At 43.8% G+C, this 21555-nt stretch overlaps 2 pseudogenes; one reads left to right on the top strand and one right to left on the bottom strand.

Annotated features, from left to right (window-relative positions):
- Window positions 1–267: 267 nt before the first annotated feature.
- Window positions 268–3738, bottom strand: LOC125547256 (annotated as a pseudogene).
- A 251-nt stretch (window positions 3739–3989) lies between these two features.
- On the top strand, window positions 3990–8476 carry LOC125549326 (annotated as a pseudogene).
- The last annotated feature ends 13079 nt before the right edge of the window (window positions 8477–21555 follow it).

Here is a 21555-nt window from a genome sequence, read left to right as displayed (position 1 = left end):
AGATCATGCAATAATATTAGAAAAGCTTGTGTTGTCGCATCACCACCAGCAGTATCTTGCGCAGCTTGCAAAGTCTTTTTGGTGCTTGACACAGGACTAGTCACTCAAACAAACATGGTTGTCTGTCAGGGACTTCGTAAATCGAAGATGAAAGGCACAACCTATATACTTGCACACCATCACTTATTCACCGTTGCGACGATGGACCGCACCGCATGGGACAACCATAGGTTTTGCTATTCACCACTCAACCAGAACAGGCACTCGCTATAGAACCCTAAGGTTGGTAAGGAAGGCCACACAAAATTCCAGGAAGAGGAGCTGAGGTCCGGTAACTCTCTGCATATCTAGAAGGTACTTGTCATCCCTGGTCTTGTAAAGCTGGAGAAAAAAATAAATTAAAGTTAGAACCAAATAGACAGTACATACAATACCATGTTGGTGAATTGTAATTTCTAACACCAGCACTTTGCAGCTTTAAAACATGGGAAGTTATTTCTACCAATATGATGAGTCAGTCGACAATAGTTGTTGGCAATAACAGACACATGCAAGACATAATAATGGTCACTTGGTAACAATTATGAATCAAATATATAGGCTCCAGCAAAATCGTTATTTTATCTAGTGCACTGTGAAGGCGACATTGAGTATAAAAATACCTTTTTTGGTTATTGCAAAATAATACTTTAGTAGTAGAAGGTGTTGCACACCCGAATTTCAAACTTGATCACAACAGGTAGCCTCCTATTACCATCACCATTATCCATGATGGCAGAGTCTTCAACAAAGCTGTGGTTGGCATCTAACAACATATTACTGACCTAAGGAAACCCAGGGCACCACCTGCATTTCATGTTGTAGTCCACATTCTTCTTCCAACAGACACTTATTTCCTTAAGTGCCTTTAGAACCTCAATCACTATCGCATGAGGTTGAGCTCGAGACTGTAGTATAAGTGATGCATTAGCTCAACAGCTGAATGTGCAAAACAAAGGAAAGTAAAGTGGACAGTTTCCAAGACCTGGAGCCCAAGAGCCCATTTTCTTTCAATGCAGTAATATGGCCGCAAGCCACTGCCTTGAGAATCGTTACTTCCAGGAAGATAATTTATGCTACTTGGGCTTGCTGATTCCGATGGAGTAAACTGATTAAAACTCATATCCTAGAGAACAATCCATTCATAAATTTAATAGTGCTTAAACGTTAGTGCATTAAATAGGTCACAGATGATGCAGATGTGGACTAACCATTTCTTGTTGATAGTGAGCCCCCAAATAGCCACTAGTAGCCCGGAACCGATTGTCCAAGAGCAAGTAATATGCAACAGTTTCCTGGAAACTTATAGTATAAAGTTAGTTATGAAAATGAATGGAATGAATAACTGATTTTTGTTTGAATATACCTCATTTTCAACCTATAGCATAGCGATTCACACACATGATATTTATCATATCCCAGATTGAAAAGATCTTGAAGTGTATCTTCGTCAATCTTCTGAAATGAACATCTATTAAATTGGCATATCATTGCCAATGAAACGGTATTTGAATGCTCGATAATAAATTACTTTTTTGATAAATAAAGAGCAGCATTACATGAATTTGTTGATTTCCATAAAAAGGTAAACACTTGACAGATCCAACTTAATCTATAAATGTTCTGTCACACCTTTATCTTATTGAACAGTTTGGGAATGTTGTCATCAAAGAATGGAACAACAACACAAAGAAGAGCATAAAGTATAACCCCACAGCTCCAAACATCAACCTCGGGTCCAGCATACAATTCACCTGAGATAACCTATGCAGAAACACTCGTTAAAGCTATTAACCTAGACGATGTGTGAGAAGAAGCATTAGGATAAGGACTCAAATAATACAAATAATTGAATACCTCTGCTGCAGCATAGTTTGGACTCCCGCAGCTAGTCTTCAAAAAATGTCCATCATGAATCACGTTGCTTAACCCAAAGTCAGCAAGTTTCACATTATATTTGGAATCAAGTAATTAGTTTTCTGGATTTAGATCACGATGAACAACCATGTTTCTATGGAAGTATTCAACACCAGATATAATCTGTTTATCAAAAATTTAATTGAAAAAACTATTCAGACAGAACCTGAATATGCATTCACACTAGTAGAAAATGGGGCTTCGGTCACAGCTCAACATACATGTTAGTCCCGGTTGCATTACGAACCGGGACTAATGTGAGCATTAGTCCCAGCTCGAGCGGCTAAAGGCATTAGTCCCGGTTCAAATGAGACCTTTAGTCCCAGTTTGAGACGTGAACCGGGACTAAAGGGTGCGATGCCCTTTAGTCCCGGTTCATATCTCAAACCGGGACTAAAGGGGTTCGTGTCTCAAACTCTACCCCCCCGGCAGTGTATCGCCATATCAGTTTTGAAAAAAAAACAAAAAAAATGATAAAAACTTCAAAAAATAAAATCCTTCGAGATGTAGTTATATTACTACATCTACTAGTTAGGAAAATTAAAAAACTTAAATTTGGACAGCTTTGCAAAAAAGTGTTATGGAAAAGTAAAACAGCTGTAACTTTTGCATACGATGTCGGAAAAAACATATAATATATCAAAATGGTCAGCACGAAAATCCAAATCCGAATTTGACGGCCGTAGGCCGTTTTTCAAATTTCTAGAATCCTCAAATTCTAAAAGAAAAAAGTTATGCTGAAATTTCAGTTTTTTTGGATTTTGGTTAAATCTGGTCAAACTGTGGTCAAACTACTTATTCAAGAAGTATTAGTGTTACTAAATAATTATTTCAGTTTTTTGAATTTTGGTCAAATCTGGTCAAAGTATGGTCAAACTACTTATTCAAGAAATATTAGTGTTACTAAATAATTATTGTTTTTTACAATAATAGTTTCAAACTCAAACAGTGAAACATGTGACTTCATGCTCAAGCTAAACTCCCGAGGGTTAATAGGATTGACATCTTACTATTGTGAAGAAAACAACAAGTGCATACTTGGAAACTAGGGGGAATAGAACTCAGAGGTTAAGCATGCTCAGGCTGGAGCAGTGACAAGGATGGGTGACTGGACGAGAAGTTAAACGATTTGGAATGATGAGGGGTGATTAGAGAATAGAGATTATATATTAAATTGAGCAATTATGAGGGGTGATTAGATATTAATTATAAAATAATTCGAATTTTTTAAAATTGGGAAAAAAATTCAATTTTTTTACCAACCGGGACTAAAGGTGGAGCTCCAGATAGCGGCCACGTGGATGGCCTTTAGTCCCGTTTCGTATTAGATATTAAATTATAAAATAATTCAAAAATTTGAAAATTGGGAAAAAATTCAATTTTTTACCAACCGAGACTAAAGGTGGAGCTCCAGACAGCGGCCACGTGGATGGCCTTTAGTCCCGGTTTGTAACAGAACCGGGACTAAAGAGGGGGGGGTTTAGTACCGGTTTCAGAACCGGTACTAAAGGCCCTATAGGATCGGGGCTAAAGGCCTGGTTTCTACTCGTTTCACCCATATCTTATAAATGTTCTGTCACACCTTTATCTTATTGAACAGTTTGGGAATGTTGTCATCAAAGAATGGAACAACAACACAAAGAAGAGCATAAAGTATAACCCCACAGCTCCAAACATCAACCTCGGGTCCAGCATACAATTCACCTGAGATAACCTATGCAGAAACACTCGTTTCACCCATATGTTGTACCTCTCCCTATTTAAAAAGGGAACTTCACCCATTTCGTTGACCTTTAATTGAACCACACTTGCCCTTGCAAGTCATGTCCCATAGTGGTCATTTATGGCCAGCCCACTCATTTCACACTTAAGGCTGGTCTCTAAGAAGTGACATGCTATAAATATTTCATGTTATTCATAATCAGTATATTCAGTGTAACTCATGTTTCATCAGTTTCGATCAACTTGTGTCTGAACTATAAAACTCTTTACTGAATCACATATATTGTTTCTCTTGTTTTTGCATAGTGAAAATGGATCGGAACACCAGAGGAGGTGGACATTATGAAGCATTGAAGAGCTACAATCTGGGCAAAACGTTAGGTACAGGCACATTTGGAAAAGTGGTGATTGCTGAGCATAATCTTACAGGACACGAAGTAGCTATAAAGATTCTGAACCGTCGTAAAATGAAAATTATGGAAATGGAAGAGAAAGGTATGCCTCCTTCTCCTTGTACAATAATCTATGATACATTCGACTTGCTAGTTCAGGATTTCGAGTTATCTGCTTTTAGAGTGCTGGTCAGACTTGTGGGTGTGTTCCTGATTCCCACTAAATCAATTAGTTGAGATAATCTACATTAGCATAGGATACATTCGGCTTTGGTTAAGAAGAAAGTTCAGCTTGTGTTGTTGCTCCGAGTTAGCTAGTAGAATTTTCGTATGCAATTTCTTCATAGGCTCAATGTCTAACACCTTACTTTTATTGTTTTCTTATATCTTATTTCCAGCAAATAGAGAAATCAAGATATTGAGGTTGTTCATTGATTTCATTCACCCTCATATCATCCGGATTTATGAGGTCACTGAGACACCAAAGGATATATTTGTTGTGATGGAATATTGCCAGAATGGTGACCTATTGGACTACATTGTTGAGAAAAGGCCGTTACAAGAAGATGAGGCCCGTCGAATATTCCAGCAGGTGCCTTTTCTGCTCTTGCCATGTAGGAACACATTTTTTGGAATAACAATATGTTGAGCTTCTTATTTCAACCGCCAAATGTATGGACATGCTTGCTAGTTGTCGACCTTCCTCATGTGTTTATTATGCAAATCGCGATCAATTTGCTTGGTTTGCATTCATTGACTAAGTTTTACCGATAATTGTCTTTGCTCGATAACATTTTTCTCGGGAGGGGCTGGAAAAACACGGTTTTCGGAAAATGTCAAACTACTCCGATTTTTTTGCTTGAAATTTTCAAACGAATTTTGAATTAAAAAATTTATAGCATCTAACTATATTAGATTTAAGCTTGTTTGTTTTTGTCGATTCTTTGGTTTCTTTTTGTATCATTTGGCCTCTTCATCTTTTCATGCCTTGGTTATCTTAGTATCACTAATTAAATCATTTTTTGTTTAAATGGCGTCTTATTCTTCATGCCTTGATTGTCTTAATCTCATTGAGTAAATTAAATTGAGCTTTAAAACATAAAAAGATGGTATATCCCTTCTGAAGGCGAATATGTAATTTGAAGGGTTCTTTGTGATTCATTGACACTAGTAGAAACCAGGCCTTTAGCCCCGATCCTATAGGGCCTTTAGTACCGGTTCTGAAACCGGTACTAAACCCCCCCCTCTTTAGTCCCGGTTCTATTACAAACCGGGACTAAAGGCCATCCACGTGGCCGCTGTCTGGAGCTCCACCTTTAGTCTCGGTTGGTAAAAAATTGAATTTTTTCCCAATTTTCAAATTTTTGAATTATTTTATAATTTAATATCTAATACGAAACGGGACTAAAGGCCATCCACGTGGCCGCTATCTGGAGCTCCACCTTTAGTCCCGGTTGGTAAAAAAATTGAATTTTTTTCCCAATTTTAAAAAATTCGAATTATTTTATAATTAATATCTAATCACCCCTCATAATTGCTCAATTTAATATATAATCTCTATTCTCTAATCACCCCTCATCATTCCAAATCGTTTAACTTCTCGTCCAGTCACCCATCCTTGTCACTGCTCCAGCCTGAGCATGCTTAACCTCTGAGTTCTATTCCCCCTAGTTTCCAAGTATGCACTTGTTGTTTTCTTCACAATAGTAAGATGTCAATCCTATTAACCCTCGGGAGTTTAGCTTGAGCATGAAGTCACATGTTTCACTGTTTGAGTTTGAAACTATTATTGTAAAAAACAATAATTATTTAGTAACACTAATATTTCTTGAATAAGTAGTTTGACCATACTTTGACCAGATTTGACCAAAATTCAAAAAACTGAAATAATTATTTAGTAACACTAATACTTCTTGAATAAGTAGTTTGACCACAGTTTGACCAGATTTAACCAAAATCCAAAAAAACTGAAATTTCAGCATAACTTTTTTCTTTTAGAATTTGAGGATTCTAGAAATTTGAAAAACGGCCTACGGCCGTCAAATTCGGATTTGGATTTTCGTGCTGACCATTTTGATATATTATATGTTTTTTCCGACATCGTATGCAAAAGTTACAGCTGTTTTACTTTTCCATAACACTTTTTTGCAAAGCTGTCCAAATTTAAGTTTTTTAATTTTCCTAACTAGTAGATGTAGTAATATAACTACATCTCGAAGGATTTTATTTTTTGAAGTTTTTATCATTTTTTTTGTTTTTTTTTTCAAAACTGATATGGCGATACACTGTCGGGGGGGTAGAGTTTGAGACACGAACCCCTTTAGTCCCGGTTTGAGATATGAACCGGGACTAAAGGGCATCGCACCCTTTAGTCCCGGTTCACGTCTCAAACTGGGACTAAAGGTCTCATTTGAACCGGGACTAATGCCTTTAGCCGCTCGAGCTGGGACTAATGCTCACATTAGTCCCGGTTCGTAATGCAACCGGGACTAACATGTATGTTGAGCTGTGACCGAAGCCCCATTTTCTACTAGTGTGAATGCATATTCAGGTTCTGTCTGAATAGTTTTTTCAATTAAATTTTTGATAAACAGATTATATCTGGTGTTGAATACTTCCATAGAAACATGGTTGTTCATCGTGATCTAAATCCAGAAAACTAATTACTTGATTCCAAATATAATGTGAAACTTGCTGACTTTGGGTTAAGCAACGTGATTCATGATGGACATTTTTTGAAGACTAGCTGCGGGAGTCCAAACTATGCTGCAGCAGAGGTATTCAATTATTTGTATTATTTGAGTCCTTATCCTAATGCTTCTTCTCACACATCGTCTAGGTTAATAGCTTTAACGAGTGTTTCTGCATAGGTTATCTCAGGTGAATTGTATGCTGGACCCGAGGTTGATGTTTGGAGCTGTGGGGTTATACTTTATGCTCTTCTTTGTGTTGTTGTTCCATTCTTTGATGACAACATTCCCAAACTGTTCAATAAGATAAAGGTGTGACAGAACATTTATAGATTAAGTTGGATCTGTCAAGTGTTTACCTTTTTATGGAAATCAACAAATTCATGTAATGCTGCTCTTTATTTATCAAAAAAGTAATTTATTATCGAGCATTCAAATACCGTTTCATTGGCAATGATATGCCAATTTAATAGATGTTCATTTCAGAAGATTGACGAAGATACACTTCAAGATCTTTTCAATCTGGGATATGATAAATATCATGTGTGTGAATCGCTATGCTATAGGTTGAAAATGAGGTATATTCAAACAAAAATCAGTTATTCATTCCATTCATTTTCATAACTAACTTTATACTATAAGTTTCCAGGAAACTGTTGCATATTACTTGCTCTTGGACAATCGGTTCCGGGCTACTAGTGGCTATTTGGGGGCTCACTATCAACAAGAAATGGTTAGTCCACATCTGCATCATCTGTGACCTATTTAATGCACTAACGTTTAAGCACTATTAAATTTATGAATGGATTGTTCTCTAGGATATGAGTTTTAATCAGTTTACTCCATCGGAATCAGCAAGCCCAAGTAGCATAAATTATCTTCCTGGAAGTAACGATTCTCAAGGCAGTGGCTTGCGGCCATATTACTGCATTGAAAGAAAATGGGCTCTTGGGCTCCAGGTCTTGGAAACTGTCCACTTTACTTTCCTTTGTTTTGCACATTCAGCTGTTGAGCTAATGCATCACTTATACTACAGTCTCGAGCTCAACCTCATGCGATAGTGATTGAGGTTCTAAAGGCACTTAAGGAAATAAGTGTCTGTTGGAAGAAGAATGTGGACTACAACATGAAATGCAGGTGGTGCCCTGGGTTTCCTTAGGTCAGTAATATGTTGTTAGATGCCAACCACAGCTTTGTTGAAGACTCTGCCATCATGGATAATGGTGATGGTAATAGGAGGCTACCTGTTGTGATCAAGTTTGAAATTCGGGTGTGCAACACCTTCTACTACTAAAGTATTATTTTGCAATAACCAAAAAAGGTATTTTTATACTCAATGTCGCCTTCACAGTGCACTAGATAAAATAACGATTTTGCTGGAGCCTATATATTTGATTCATAATTGTTACCAAGTGACCATTATTATGTCTTGCATGTGTCTGTTATTGCCAACAACTATTGTCGACTGACTCATCATATTGGTAGAAATAACTTCCCATGTTTTAAAGCTGCAAAGTGCTGGTGTTAGAAATTACAATTCACCAACATGGTATTGTATGTACTGTCTATTTGGTTCTAACTTTAATTTATTTTTTTCTCCAGCTTTACAAGACCAGGGATGACAAGTACCTTCTAGATATGCAGAGAGTTACCGGACCTCAGCTCCTCTTCCTGGAATTTTGTGTGGCCTTCCTTACCAACCTTAGGGTTCTATAGCGAGTGTCTGTTCTGGTTGAGTGGTGAATAGCAAAACCTATGGTTGTCCCATGCGGTGCGGTCCATCGTCGCAACGGTGAATAAGTGATGGTGTGCAAGTATATAGGTTGTGCCTTTCATCTTCGATTTACGAAGTCCCTGACAGACAACCATGTTTGTTTGAGTGACTAGTCCTGTGTCAAGCACCAAAAAGACTTTGCAAGCTGCGCAAGATACTGCTGGTGGTGATGCGACAACACAAGCTTTTCTAATATTATTGCATGATCTGGTTTCTCTTTGCCTTGCTATTGAATATGGTGATGCTGTGTGCATCTACAATGCAATGCATGACGGTAGGCATGCGGCACGGCCATAGAGGTGGAAGTGCTGTGCTTCCACAAGGGCCAACCACGTTATGGCGGGTGTGCGGGGTGGTGACGTCTTCATTTGGCGGCGCCACGGCGGTGCTCTGGAACTCGGGTGTGGTGCGGTGGCTGCGAGGTCATTTTTCTTGGGTGGTTGTGTGCGGGCCGTCCTCGACCAGACCAGAGGGATCTAGTGCCAGTGTGTCTTCTACATATGGGCCGAGGGCGACGAGGGTCGCGGGCGTCTGGCTGTGCCATGGCCGTCGGCTAGTGGAGTGGGCAATGTGGCAGTGGCGGTGGTTGGTGTGTGTGCCCAAGATGGCGAGAAAATGAGGGATCTAGTTTCCGCGGCGGTCGTGCAGCAGGTCGCGGGGAGCCAAAGGAGGTGGGTGCTTGGCGTCCATGGGTAACGGCTATACCCTAGTGGTTGGAGGTGCCGGATATTATGGGGGGGAGGGTCCTCCATATGGATCTTGATTGGCCAGATTTGATGGCTGACACCCACCCCTCCCGGTAGTGCTAGCTGGTAGATGGTCGCATGCGTGTGTTGGCTATTGGTGCAGGGGTTGGACTCCCCCGCCCCCACCGAGGCTAGTTGCTCCTGGCGCGAGCCCTGGTCACTCATTGCTCATGTTAAGGCAATGTCTCATGGATTGGTTAGGGCAGCGACTACGTTAGTGTGTACACTACTTGTTAAAGTTGACATGTCAATGCGACATTGATATACACAATTTCTGTTTGGGATACATGGAAGGGACTTGACCTCAATATACTTTTTTGGCTCTAGTTCCTTGTACATGCAACCTGACTTATGTTCATTCCTGGTAACATACCAATATATCTTTTCTTATTGTGAGCGAGTGGCCGGCACATCACATGTGCGCACTTAGGCAAGCGCGATGGTGATGCTGACGCTCACCTTTCGCTTTCCCCGTTTACGCCCCCCCCCCCCCCCCCCCCCCCCCTAAGCAGCTCTCTGTCGCCTAATAAAGCCTAAAGCCCCCGTCTGAGGGAGAACGACCAGCCGATCGACCCCAAAAGCTCTATCAATCCGAGGCCACCTTCGCTCCACTAGGCTAGCGCCCTCCTTGCCTCCCTCTGTCCACGAGATTTGGCCAGGACTCCAGGTGATTAAGGCAATCGCCCAGCTCATCTTTGCTGCAATTATCGTCAGAGTTTAGTGATACTACGTCGTCGTTGCTTGCATGTCCTGGTAGAGAGTGCGTGCTCTTAATTTTTTGTTTGAGTGGGGAATTTATTAGTCCTGTTTGTGTGTTGCTCTGCTTATGGTTGTGGGGATTTAGGTGCCCTACTTGCTTCTTTTCTCCAATGCGGATCTTTGCTGTAGATTCGCCCGGGCCAACATTCACCTCCTCATCCTCCGAGTTGAAACTCTTAATTACTGACTGGTCAGTCAACTAGTTGGTTTATTATTGATTGATAGGCCAGCCCATCGATCTCACTTTCTCTAAATATACCCTATAGGTCGTAGAAAACATCCTATATGACTATCTTGAATCACAATCGCGACCGCGTCGCCCCCGCGGGTGACCGGCCGTGCACCTGACGCCTCCTCCTCGAGCCCTCCCCCTGCTCTACCTCATTGCCACCGTGGCAGGCGTCTGGCGGTGGTCTTGGCCTGGGTGGCCACAAGCAATTCCCCTCTCGTCGCGCTAGCGCGTGGCGGTGCGGTGCCGCGGGGTGCGCCTAGGCGGCGGCGGGGATTGCCGGCTTTGTGGTGGTCGATCTACTGGAGGGCGGCGTCGCTGTTGGGGCTAGGGTGATGCGGCGGCGCGATCTGGTGGCGCCTGCTCGACCTAGATCTGGGTCCGTCTTGCCCTATCTGGGTCTGAGTGGGACGATGGTGGGGAGGGTCATCGACGTGGCCTCTGGAAGGCGGGGGAGCCGCGATCGCCGGGTGGATGCTGGCAGCGTTGGTGCTGTCCTGCTGCAGTGTGGCCAACAGGGCTTTGTGGGCCCGATTTAGACCTGGCTAGGATTCTTTGCGGGCCTGATTTAGCCCTACCTAGTATGTGTCATTTGTGTCTTCGCAGCAAGGCCGGGCATCCACATTATGAGGGAGCATTATCATTGGTTGTTATCTCAACCATCCTTGCCAGACCTGATACATTGCATATGACGAAAGGACTACAATCATTTGTGCTGCGTGTGCAAGCATTTTCGTCGTAATATATTATGATCCTACTCTATCCGTACAAGATAGTACTTGTTGGTTGCCCACTGAAACATACTTCAGCGATCGAATATGCTTTGACTTTCCCTGGTTGAGACGGGAACTTCACCCATTTCATTGACTTTCAATTGCACCACACTTGTCCTGGCGAATCATTTATGGCTAGCCCACTCATTTCACACTCAACCCCGGTCTCTAAAAAGTGACATGCTATAAGTATTGCATGTTATCCATGGTTAGTATATTTAGCGTAACATGTGTTTCGCCAGATTCGATCATCTTGTGTCTGAATTATAAAACTATTTATAGAATCACACATATTTTTTCTCTTGTTTTGGCATAGTGAAAATGGATGGGAACACCAGAGGAGGTGGACATTCCGAAGTTACTGAAATTAATGGGAAAAACACTTTTCGTAAAACAATACTTCCTCAACCAGCTTTATCGTGTAAATGAAAAAATATAACGATAACAAATACTGTAATAGTTTATTATCTTCTCAAACTACCAACCTCATCATTTACACAATAGATAAATAAAATTTGCAAATCTCGACATATAAAATAGCAACTATATCTATGCAACATAACTAGCAATTACTTTCTTCCTCCCTTTTGTCCTTGTGATGCAATCTTTGAAACCTTACTCACTTTCCACCACAAAATCCTATAGTGTGTACACTACCTGTTGTTAAAGTTGACATGTCATTGCGACACCGATACACGCAACTTGTGTTTGGGACACATGGAAGGGACTTGACCTCGGTATACTTTTTTGGCTCTAGTTCCTTGTACGTGCAACCTGACTTACATTCATTCCTGATAACTTTCCAATATACCTTTTCTTAATGTGAGTGAGCGGCCAGCACGTTACACATGTGCACTTAGACAAGCGCTATGGTGATGCTGATGCTCACCTTTCCCTTTCCCCGGTTACGCCTCCCCCTCCTAGGCAGCTCTCTGTCACCTAATAAAGCCAAAAGCCCCCGTCGGAGGGAGAACGACCAGCTGATCGACCATAAAATCTCTCTCAGTTTGAGGCCGCCTCCGCTCCACTAGACTGGTGCTCTCATCGCCTCTCTCTGTAGACGGGATTTGTCCTGGACTCCAGGTAATTAAGGCAATTCCTCAGCTCATCTTTGCTGCAGTTCTCACAGGAGTTTAGTGATTTCGGGTCATCGTTGCTTGCATGGCCTGGTAAATATTGTGTGCTCTTAATTTTTTTTGTTTGAGTGGGGAATTAATTAGTCCAATTTGTGCGTTGCTCTGCTTGTAGTTGTGGGGATTTAGGTGCCCTTCTTGCTTCTTCCCTGCAATGGGGATCTTTGTCGCGGATTCGCCCAGACCAACATTCACCTCATCATGCTCTGAGTTAAAAGTCTTGATTACTGACTGATCGGTTAACTAGTTGGTTTATTATTGATTGATAGGCCGGCCGATCGATCTCACTTTCTCTAAATATACCCTATAGATGGTAGAAAACATCCTATATGACTATCTTGAATCTCAGTCGTGACCGTGTCGCCCCCGCGGGCGACCGGCCGTGCACCTGACGCCTCCTCCTCGAGCCCTCCCCCTGCTCTACCTCCTTGCCACTGTGGCTGGCGTCCGGCGGCGGGCCTGGCCCAGGCGGCCACTAGCCATTCTCCTCTCGGATCGCGCTAGCGCGCGGCGGTGCAATGTAGCGGGGTGCGCCTAGGCGGTGGTGGGGATTGCCGAATTTGTGGCGGGCGATCTACTAGGGGCGGCGCCGCCGTTGGCGCTGGGGTGATGTGGCGGCACGATCTGGCGGCACCCGCTCGGCCCAGATTTTGGCCCTTCTAGCCGCATCTGGGTCTAAGTGGGCCAACGGTGGGGACGGATGTCGACGTGGCTTCCGGAAGGCGGGGGAGCCGCGATCGGCGGGTGGATGCTGGTAGCGCTGGTGCTGTCCTGCTGCAGTGTGGCCGACGGGGCTTTGCAGGCCCGATTTAGACCTGGCTAGGATTCTTTGCGGGCCCAATTTAGCCATGGCTAGTATGTGTCATGTGTGTCTTGGCACCAAGGCCGGGCATCCAAAGTATGAGGGAGCATTATCAGCGGTTGTTATTTGTTATCTCAACCATCCTTACAAGACCTGATACATTGCAAACGAGAAAACGACTACAGTCATTCGTGGTACACGTGCAAGCATTTTTATGGTAATATATTATGATCCTACTAGATCCATACAAGATAGTACTTGTTGGTTGCCCACTGAACCATAATTCGGTGATCGAATATGCTTTGCCTCTCCCTAGTTGAGAAGGGAACTTCACCCAATTCGTTGAAATTTAATTGAACCATACTTGCCGTGGCCAATCATTTATGGCCAGCCCACTCATTTCACACTCAACGCCAGTCTTTAAGAAGTGACATGCTGTAAATACTACATGTTATTCATGATTAGTATATTCAGCATAACTCGTATTTGGCCAGTTTTAATCAACTTGTGTCTGAACTATAAAACTGTTTACTGAATCACATATATTGTTTCTCTTAGTAATGACGCACTTTGCATAGGTGCGCCATTATTATGTCAAACTTAGTAATGGCGCACATATACAAATTGCGTCATTACTAACTTTGACCAAGTCATACACATAGTAATGGTGCACTTTGTGAATGTGCGCCATTACTACATTCACCCCTGGACCGCCTTTTCAGTTTTTTTAAAAGAAAATGTTGGAAATGCCCCCCCACCCCCGGTGGACCGCCTTTTCAGTTTTTAAAAAAATAAAAGAAAATGATGAAAATGTCAAAAAAATAAAAGAAAATAAGTTTCCCATGTGATATATGGTCTAGTTGTTGGGAAAATTTACAAATATGTATTTTGACTTTATTTGCAAAATCTCTTTGGAATTTAGTAAAATAGGCATAACTTTTGCATACGGACTCAGATTAAAAAGTTTTTTATATGAAAAATCATCTACTCGAAAAGTTACTCGAAAAGCCACGTTGAAGATTTTTAGAATCCCAAAAACCTAACGGAATAAAGGATACGGGGCTTTTAAGATTTAGAGGGGGGAATGGAAGAAATTTCAAACTTAGTAATGGCGCACCATTTGCTAGGTGCGCCACTAGTAACAGAAAAAAATTGGTTTTGAATTTTTTTTTTTGAAAAAAATGTTCAAAATATGATATGTAATATGACCGGGAAGTTTGAAATATTTTTCAAAATTTTATCACACTCATGAACATGAACAAAGTCCTAGACATCAATAAGGTTTAATAGGATTGATATGATAGATATATCAACAAATGCCTGTTAAGTGAGCTGGTGCTGGGGTTGGATAGAACTGAGAAGTTAAGCGTGCTTAGACTGGAGTAGTGTGAGGATGGGTGACCTTCCCGAAAGTTTGACCATGGAGTGTGATTTGACCCGCGATTAGGCATATTGACTCGAGATTAAGCCATAGTGACCCGAGATTAAGAATAAAACGGAAAAAAATTAAAAAAATTGAAAAAATAATTTCTGAAAAAAAAAGTTCAAAAAAAATTGTTAGTAATGGCGCACTTCTATGTGGTGCGCCATTAGTAAGTCAGATAGTAATGACGCACTTCTAGGCATAGTAATGGCGCACTATAGATGCGCCATTACTAACAGTTACTAGTGGCGTACCTATAATGCGCCATTAATAGCAAAAACTGGTGCGCCATTAACAGCCTTTTTTCTAGTAGTGGATCGGCAACCAACAAGTACTATCTTATATGAATTGAGTAGGATCATGATATATTACCATAAAAATGGTTGCACACGCATCACGAATAACTATAGGACTTTCCTGATATGTAATGTATCAGGTCTGACAAGGATGGTTGGGATAACAACCACCGATAATGCTCTCTCATACTTTGGATGTCCGGCCCTGGTGCGAAGACACAGATGGCACATATTAGAATCCTAGCTGGTGGGCTAACACACAGAGTATTCTTAAAAAGGTTCACAGATTAATACCATGGCTATACATATGTGTGTGTGTGCGCGCGCGCTAAACATGGAAGAGGCATACAAGAAATGCAGTCATGCAACAATGAATGAGCTAACACATGAATCTGCTACTAGTACTACTCAATAACTGTTCACACAAGAATTACACGTTCGACGGTATCAGCATCAGAATCAGAATCCCCTGATCGCTCTATAGGATCTTTTGCCAAAAAAGTGTTTCCCGTGCTTTGTATTACAAAGCAACCAACACAGATCACATAGCAATGTTGGGGCGAGGAGCACAACAGGCCCAAAAAAAGAGAGAAAGATCAGATAAGAAGAAACAAGTGCCAGCAACGTCAGCTCAACAAAGTACGGATGACCCACCACCGCTGTGATCTCCGGAACCGACCCACCATAGACCAAGGCTCCAATCCGCCGCGTACCAAGCAGCACCTCCAAGAAGGGATGTGACACCAACGACGCTGCTGCCCGGACGTGTCATAGGGTTTCCCTGGAACGCGGAAGGGAGTGGGGGATGGATACCTCCGACACCCTCCAGGAAAGGATGGCAACACTCGTAGGTGTCACCACATCGGAGCCGGAAGAGCCGGCAAGGGATTTCTCCCGCGCTCCAAACCCCACTACCCAACCAGGCCGGAGCCAACCAACCAACTCGCCACCTACTAGCATGCGCCACCATGGGCTTGACGCCACCCACGCCGCACCGCGACGCCAAGAGGACGGAAAGAGATCCACCAGGCGACGGAAACAGCAGCACCGGAACCGCGCAGGAGCGAACTACCTCCATCGCTGTCATGCGGGAGGCCCGTGCCTTGGGCACCGTCGCGGTTGACGTTCGGACATGGCAGCAACGATACCAGGCCACCCCTGGCCCGGCCAGGCCCAAATCGGGACTGGAAAGCCCCACCGGCCATGCTGCAGCTGGGTGGCACAAGCGCCGCCAGCATCCACCCGCCCATCACTGGTCGCCCGCCTCCTGGAAGCCACGCCCACAACCCTCCCGGCCGCCAGCTAACCCAGACTCAGATGGGGCCCGCAGGGCCCAGATCTGGGCCAAGCGAGGTTCCGCCAGATCGTGCCGCCGCGTCACCCCGCCGCCAACGGCAGCGCCGCTGCCCAGTAGACTGCCCACCACCACGCCGGAGAGCCCCGCCGCCGCCTAGGAGCACCCCACGGCGCCACACTGCCTTGCAGCAGTCAAGACTTTCAACTTCGAACATGATGAGGTGAATGTTGTTTCAGGCAAATCCGCGGCAAAGATCCACGTTGTTGGGAAGAAACAAGCAGGGCACCGAAATCCCCACAACCACAATCAGAGCAGCACACAAAGAAAGTAATGAATTCCCCACTCGAGCCAAAACCAGATGGACAAGCAGTAAGAGCACGCACTCTATACCAGGCCAAGCAAGCAACGACGACGCAGAATCACAAAACTCCGTCGAGTATTGCAGCAAAGATGAGCTGGGTGATTGCCTTAATTACCTGGAGTCCTGGTCAAATCCCGTGGACAGAGGGAGGCCACGAGAGCATCAGCCCAGTGGAGCGGAGGCAGCCACGAATCAAGAGAGATTTTGGGTTGATTAGGTTTTACTAGCAAAAAGGTCCGTGCGTTGCAACGGAAGAGAAAGGGATGTAAATTATGATTATCATCCTACCATAGATACAAACCCATGATAAATGACAAAAATGTTCATGTGGCTGCAATCGTAGCCTAATACTGGCATATGACAAAATTGATTGGTTGGTAGTAAATCTGACTGTGCATTACAAAAGGAGAATAAGTATCTATAGCACTTCCCTAGAAAAAGTATCTATAGCACTACACTTTGGCTCCGAGTTCTCCTCCTCGAGTTCTCATGTGTCGATGACTTTGCTAACGGGATTTACGGCACGTCGCTCACCCATGATTCCGCCCTTCGCGAGGAAATAAATAAAAATATGATAGATAATATCTACTTTATTGACCTGCTGGAGCAATGCAGTTTCTTTCCCATAAAATCGGGTGGAAGGGCTACATGGTGGTTTACCAAAGTTTTCTCAAAGACAGTCTGCAGAGTCGGAGATCATTAGCATTTGCACACGGGTTAAAAAATATACCCTGCAGATAACAAGCTGCTTGTTTTTTGCAAATTAATATCAATAAAAGAAATTCAACATCATAAAAACTCAGTACTATAGAACTCCACCCGTGAGAACATCTTAACACCAGAAGCAAATGATAAAAAAGGAATTGTTTTAGGACCTTGCAAATATTAACAGGATGTCCCACTTTCACAATCTAACTATGCTAAATGCATCACCTAGCTTAGACAAGAGCAGGAAAGTACATGTCCGTAGATCTAATAGTAATAGATTTATGAGACGCTGCAAATGTAAAGGGTATGAGGTCAAGACAATTAAAACAGATCAGAGAAAATCAACCAAATGAATTGGTCATCATGCTTAGCTTACCTGGATTCTATCGAAAATCAACCCAAAGGTCCCAGCTAAACCCAAAGGGATTGCATGTGCATAGCTATTCAGAAAGATTGGCCTGGCAGAATATAACCTTTTCTTTTTGAATGGTTCTTGCTGCATACCCTTGAATCGTGGAAGAGTTATTGTCAAGGAGAATAATTTTGCCAATGAGTTTATTGTACCCAACATGGACAAGCTCATAGATGGCAGCACCTCCCATTCCATCAGACATGACCACATGTTCAGAGACCTACAACAAGCCGGCAGTACAGCACCAAGGTTAATCAAAATTAACAAACATAAATAAACTTAACAGTTCATTATCTTTATACCATATGTCAGAGAAAAGATGATTGTTAAACATAATGGAATGCAGAAAATGAGGTCTAAAATATTTTGCCGGGCAGAGACAAACTGTCGAGCACCGTGAATAAGAACGCAATTCCAAAGCAACAAATCCCCCTCCTGCCCCCGCCGCCGCCGCCACCCCCCTCCTGCTCCCTCCCCCTCGCCGCCGTCGAGCGTCCCCGCCGGGCAAAGCCCGTGCGGTTGCCGGCGGCGGCGGGCCTTTCCTCACCCCTCATGCATGGAGGTCAGCCCTGGACGGCGCGCCTTGCGATGCGGAGCTGCGCGCCGGCATGGATCTGGCCCTCCGGCCTCTTCTGTGGCGCGGTGGCCCCAGGGAGCGGCGGTCCCCTCCTCTCTTCCTCGCGGTGGAGGAGCGGCGGCTGACCGTTTTGGCAGCGGATCGGGGTGTTCTGCTCGGATCTGGTGGGCGCGCGCCGTCGACGGGATGTGGCGGTGCTGGCCGTCCTGGGCCGTGTGCGTGGCAGGGCGGCTGCGCGTGGTGGAGGCCCTGGCGCCTCTGGCCCTTGGCGGCATGGAGGGCCTGGGTTGGGTCAGCGCCATGTGTGGGTTTCCCTCCGGACAGATCTGATCTGGCCAGTGCGACCTCAATGTGCGGCGGCTCAGATCGGCGGCGACCCGTGCACACGATGCTGGATGGCAGTTCCTTCAGCGGATCCGGGTGAAAACCTAGTTCTTGGCTTGATGCCAAGACCGGCGTTGGCGGCACTTTCTCGTGTCATTATCTTCTTGAAGGCCTCGCCGTGGAGAAGTTCCAGACCTCTATCCGCTACCTCCGGGGGAAACCCTAGATCAGTAGATCAGATGACGGTGGCGCGTTGGTGTCGTTTCCTCCTTGGGGGAGTCATTCTTGGAGGCGTACATGGGTTCGAGGGACCAGTGGGCGGTTTTTGGTGGAGCGGTGCTTCATCCTGCACATTGATGACGGCGGATCTCGGCGGCGTGGTGCAGTGGAGACTCGGCGTCCGATGCGCGGTGCTGGACTCGCGCAGGAGGAGGTTGTTGTCTGGCGTCATGGTGACGTCGATGGCAGAGTGGCCATACAAGGTAGAAGCCTCAATATGATCTGAAGACCCGTGGAAGATGGCGGCGACGACACACAAGTGCGTCTGACCGGATTGTGCCCCAGACCCGGTATGTGACTCGGCTGGGGCTTCCGAATGAGTTTCGGCTTCTGACTTTTGATGTTAGGCTTAGGTGAGTGGTTTGGGTAGTGACCCAGCTAGCACCCCTTCATCATATTGGATAGGAGTAGCGGTATATATTGCCAAGATGGATTCAGGCACATTGTTATAATATTTTGTAAGGTCCTCGAGAATAATCAATAAAGTGGCCGTATGCATCTCCCAGACAAATCTATCCTTTTCTAAAAAAAGTGGTCATCCTCCTTTTCAAAAAAAGCAACAAATCTATACAGACGCCCCGGTAATCAACTAAGAGCAGAACAATGCATGAACAGTTAAATACTGAGAAGCCCCACGAGCATGCAAATAGTGAAAATCCATCCGCAACCATCTAGGTATAACCGCACACCTCTGATCATCAAAGACCAAACAGCCAGCGACCATAATATGATGATACCACCACCCAAATCTTCAAAGTAAAACTGCTCTACATCTGGAGTCTTCAAACCTTCAGTGGTAAGCAAACTGACAGGCAATGCGGGATGGATTGAAGGCCTCCTTGGAAACGGGGTGAGAAATCAACGTAAGCAGCACCACCTCCGGCACCCTTCCAGCTACACAAATCCCTCGGCAATTTAGCTCGACCTGAGCACATCGTAGGTCACAAATACAAACACCACCAGGTACAAAATCATCAGGGCAGTGTCGTCGTCATTGCTGGATCTCTGAGTCGCCGCTGCCTCCGCGTTCGTGAGGGAGAGAGTTCCACACGACGGGCAGCCCTGCGCCCCAAGTCCTACATCAGCCTCCTCGCGTTTCTATTTTGCCAGAGGTGGCGAGGCATTTAAGTTCTTAACCGCCGATGCGATGCAGGGCGGCTGCCGGTTCTTACTCGTACCAAATTCGGAGCACCACTGCACCAGGCGTTGAACACACAGTAGTTCCGTCAAGACAACCTTTTGTGTAGGGCGCTGGAGGCCTGGAGCTATCAGCCGGGAAGCACATCATCAAGACGAGCTGATGGTGGACACTCGGAGCCGCACCATCATCCTAGCGCCGGCGCCTCCACTCCCGTAGTTCCCCATTCAACTACAAACTAGGCTAAGCCATTGCCAGCCTCCCGCTCCTCAGTAGACCACGTCGGTTTAGACTTTAGACTCCCTCCATCCCCCTCCCCGACATGTAAGGACAGTGCAAGAGCGAAAACAAGAGGTAGGGCAGATGCAGGGAGGGACGTGGCGGTTGCTCGAGGTTGGCAGGAGTCGGAACGAGAACTTTGACGACCCGTCTTTATCAAGGGAGATGGAGGGGAGGAGCAGGAAGCAGCGATCGGGTTCTGACCGGCCCCAACTGGACCATAGGCTTCCTTAAAAAGTCGTGTGTAGGCCTTGGCGTGATTTTTTGTGTTATGAGAGGAGCGTGCCGGTTTCCTAGTTTTCACGCATTCATTAGAATCGATAGATGGTCCCATGGAATATGTGTGTTTTCTTCTACAGGAAAGCTTACTTCTATATCTATATCTATATTTATTTTTCTATACCTACTAATAAAGCAAGGTGCGTTTCGTCAATTTTTTCATCCGTTCACCATCGAAAAGAACTTTTTTTGCTATCCGAGGTGGTACTAATTTTTTATGCCTTTGTTTGCTAAAAAAGAATTTCCATACGTGGGCCGCGCGCTCTGGCCCTGCGAAGCCAGCCCACTTATTTATCTGCCCACGCAGCTGGCAAAATACTATTTCCCGCACAAGGCAACAAATAGTCGAGTTTCGCGCAGGACACCCAATATTGGGCTAGCCCATTTTTCTTTGTTTCTGTGTTTTACTTCTTTTATTATTATTTGTTTCTATCTTGTTTTTCCCTTCCAATTTTACTTTTGTTTTATCATTTATTTCGTAAATTAAAAATTCTCAAAAAATGTTCCAAATTAAAAAAACAAATTTTTGAAAATGTTCAGAATTCCAAATTTTCTTGCTATTTTGTAAAATATTCAGAACAAGCAAAAAATTTCCCATTTTTACAAGAAAAAACATATTTTTCAAAATTGTTCGAGATGTCTAAAAAGAAACTGGCATTTCAAAAAATGCATCAAATTAAGAAAATATTACTGTTTTAGTTAAATTTCCACAACTAAAAATGATCTTCGTGTATAAAAGATACACATTTTCTAAAAATCTTATGAAACACATGTTCCAATTTTAAAAAAGTTCAAAAATTCAAATAATTCTATATCTATACCTACTATATATTATATTATATTTTATTTTTGTACTTACTAATAAAGCAAGGTGTGTTTCGCCAATTTTTTCATCCGTTCACCATCGAAAAAAAACTTTTTTTGCTATCCAAGGTGGTACTAATTTTTTATGCCTTTGTTTGCTAAAAAAGAATTTCCGTACATGGGCCGCGTGCTCTGGCCCTGCGAAGCCAGCCCACTTATTTGTCTGCGCACGCTGCTGGCAAAATAGTATTTCGCGCACAAGGCGACAAATAGTTGAGTTTCGCACACGATAGCCAATATTGGGCTAGCCCATTTTTCCTTTTTTCTGTGTTTTACTTCTTCTTTTATTAATTTTTTCTATCTCGTTTTCCTTTCCAGTTTTACTTTTGTTTTATCCTTTAT

Source organism: Triticum urartu, chromosome 3 (assembly GCF_003073215.2).
Source record: "Triticum urartu cultivar G1812 chromosome 3, Tu2.1, whole genome shotgun sequence".
Lineage (NCBI taxonomy): Eukaryota > Viridiplantae > Streptophyta > Magnoliopsida > Poales > Poaceae > Triticum > Triticum urartu.
The sequence above is the reverse complement of the archived record's forward strand: the minus strand, read 5'-3'. Positions and strand labels throughout refer to the sequence as shown.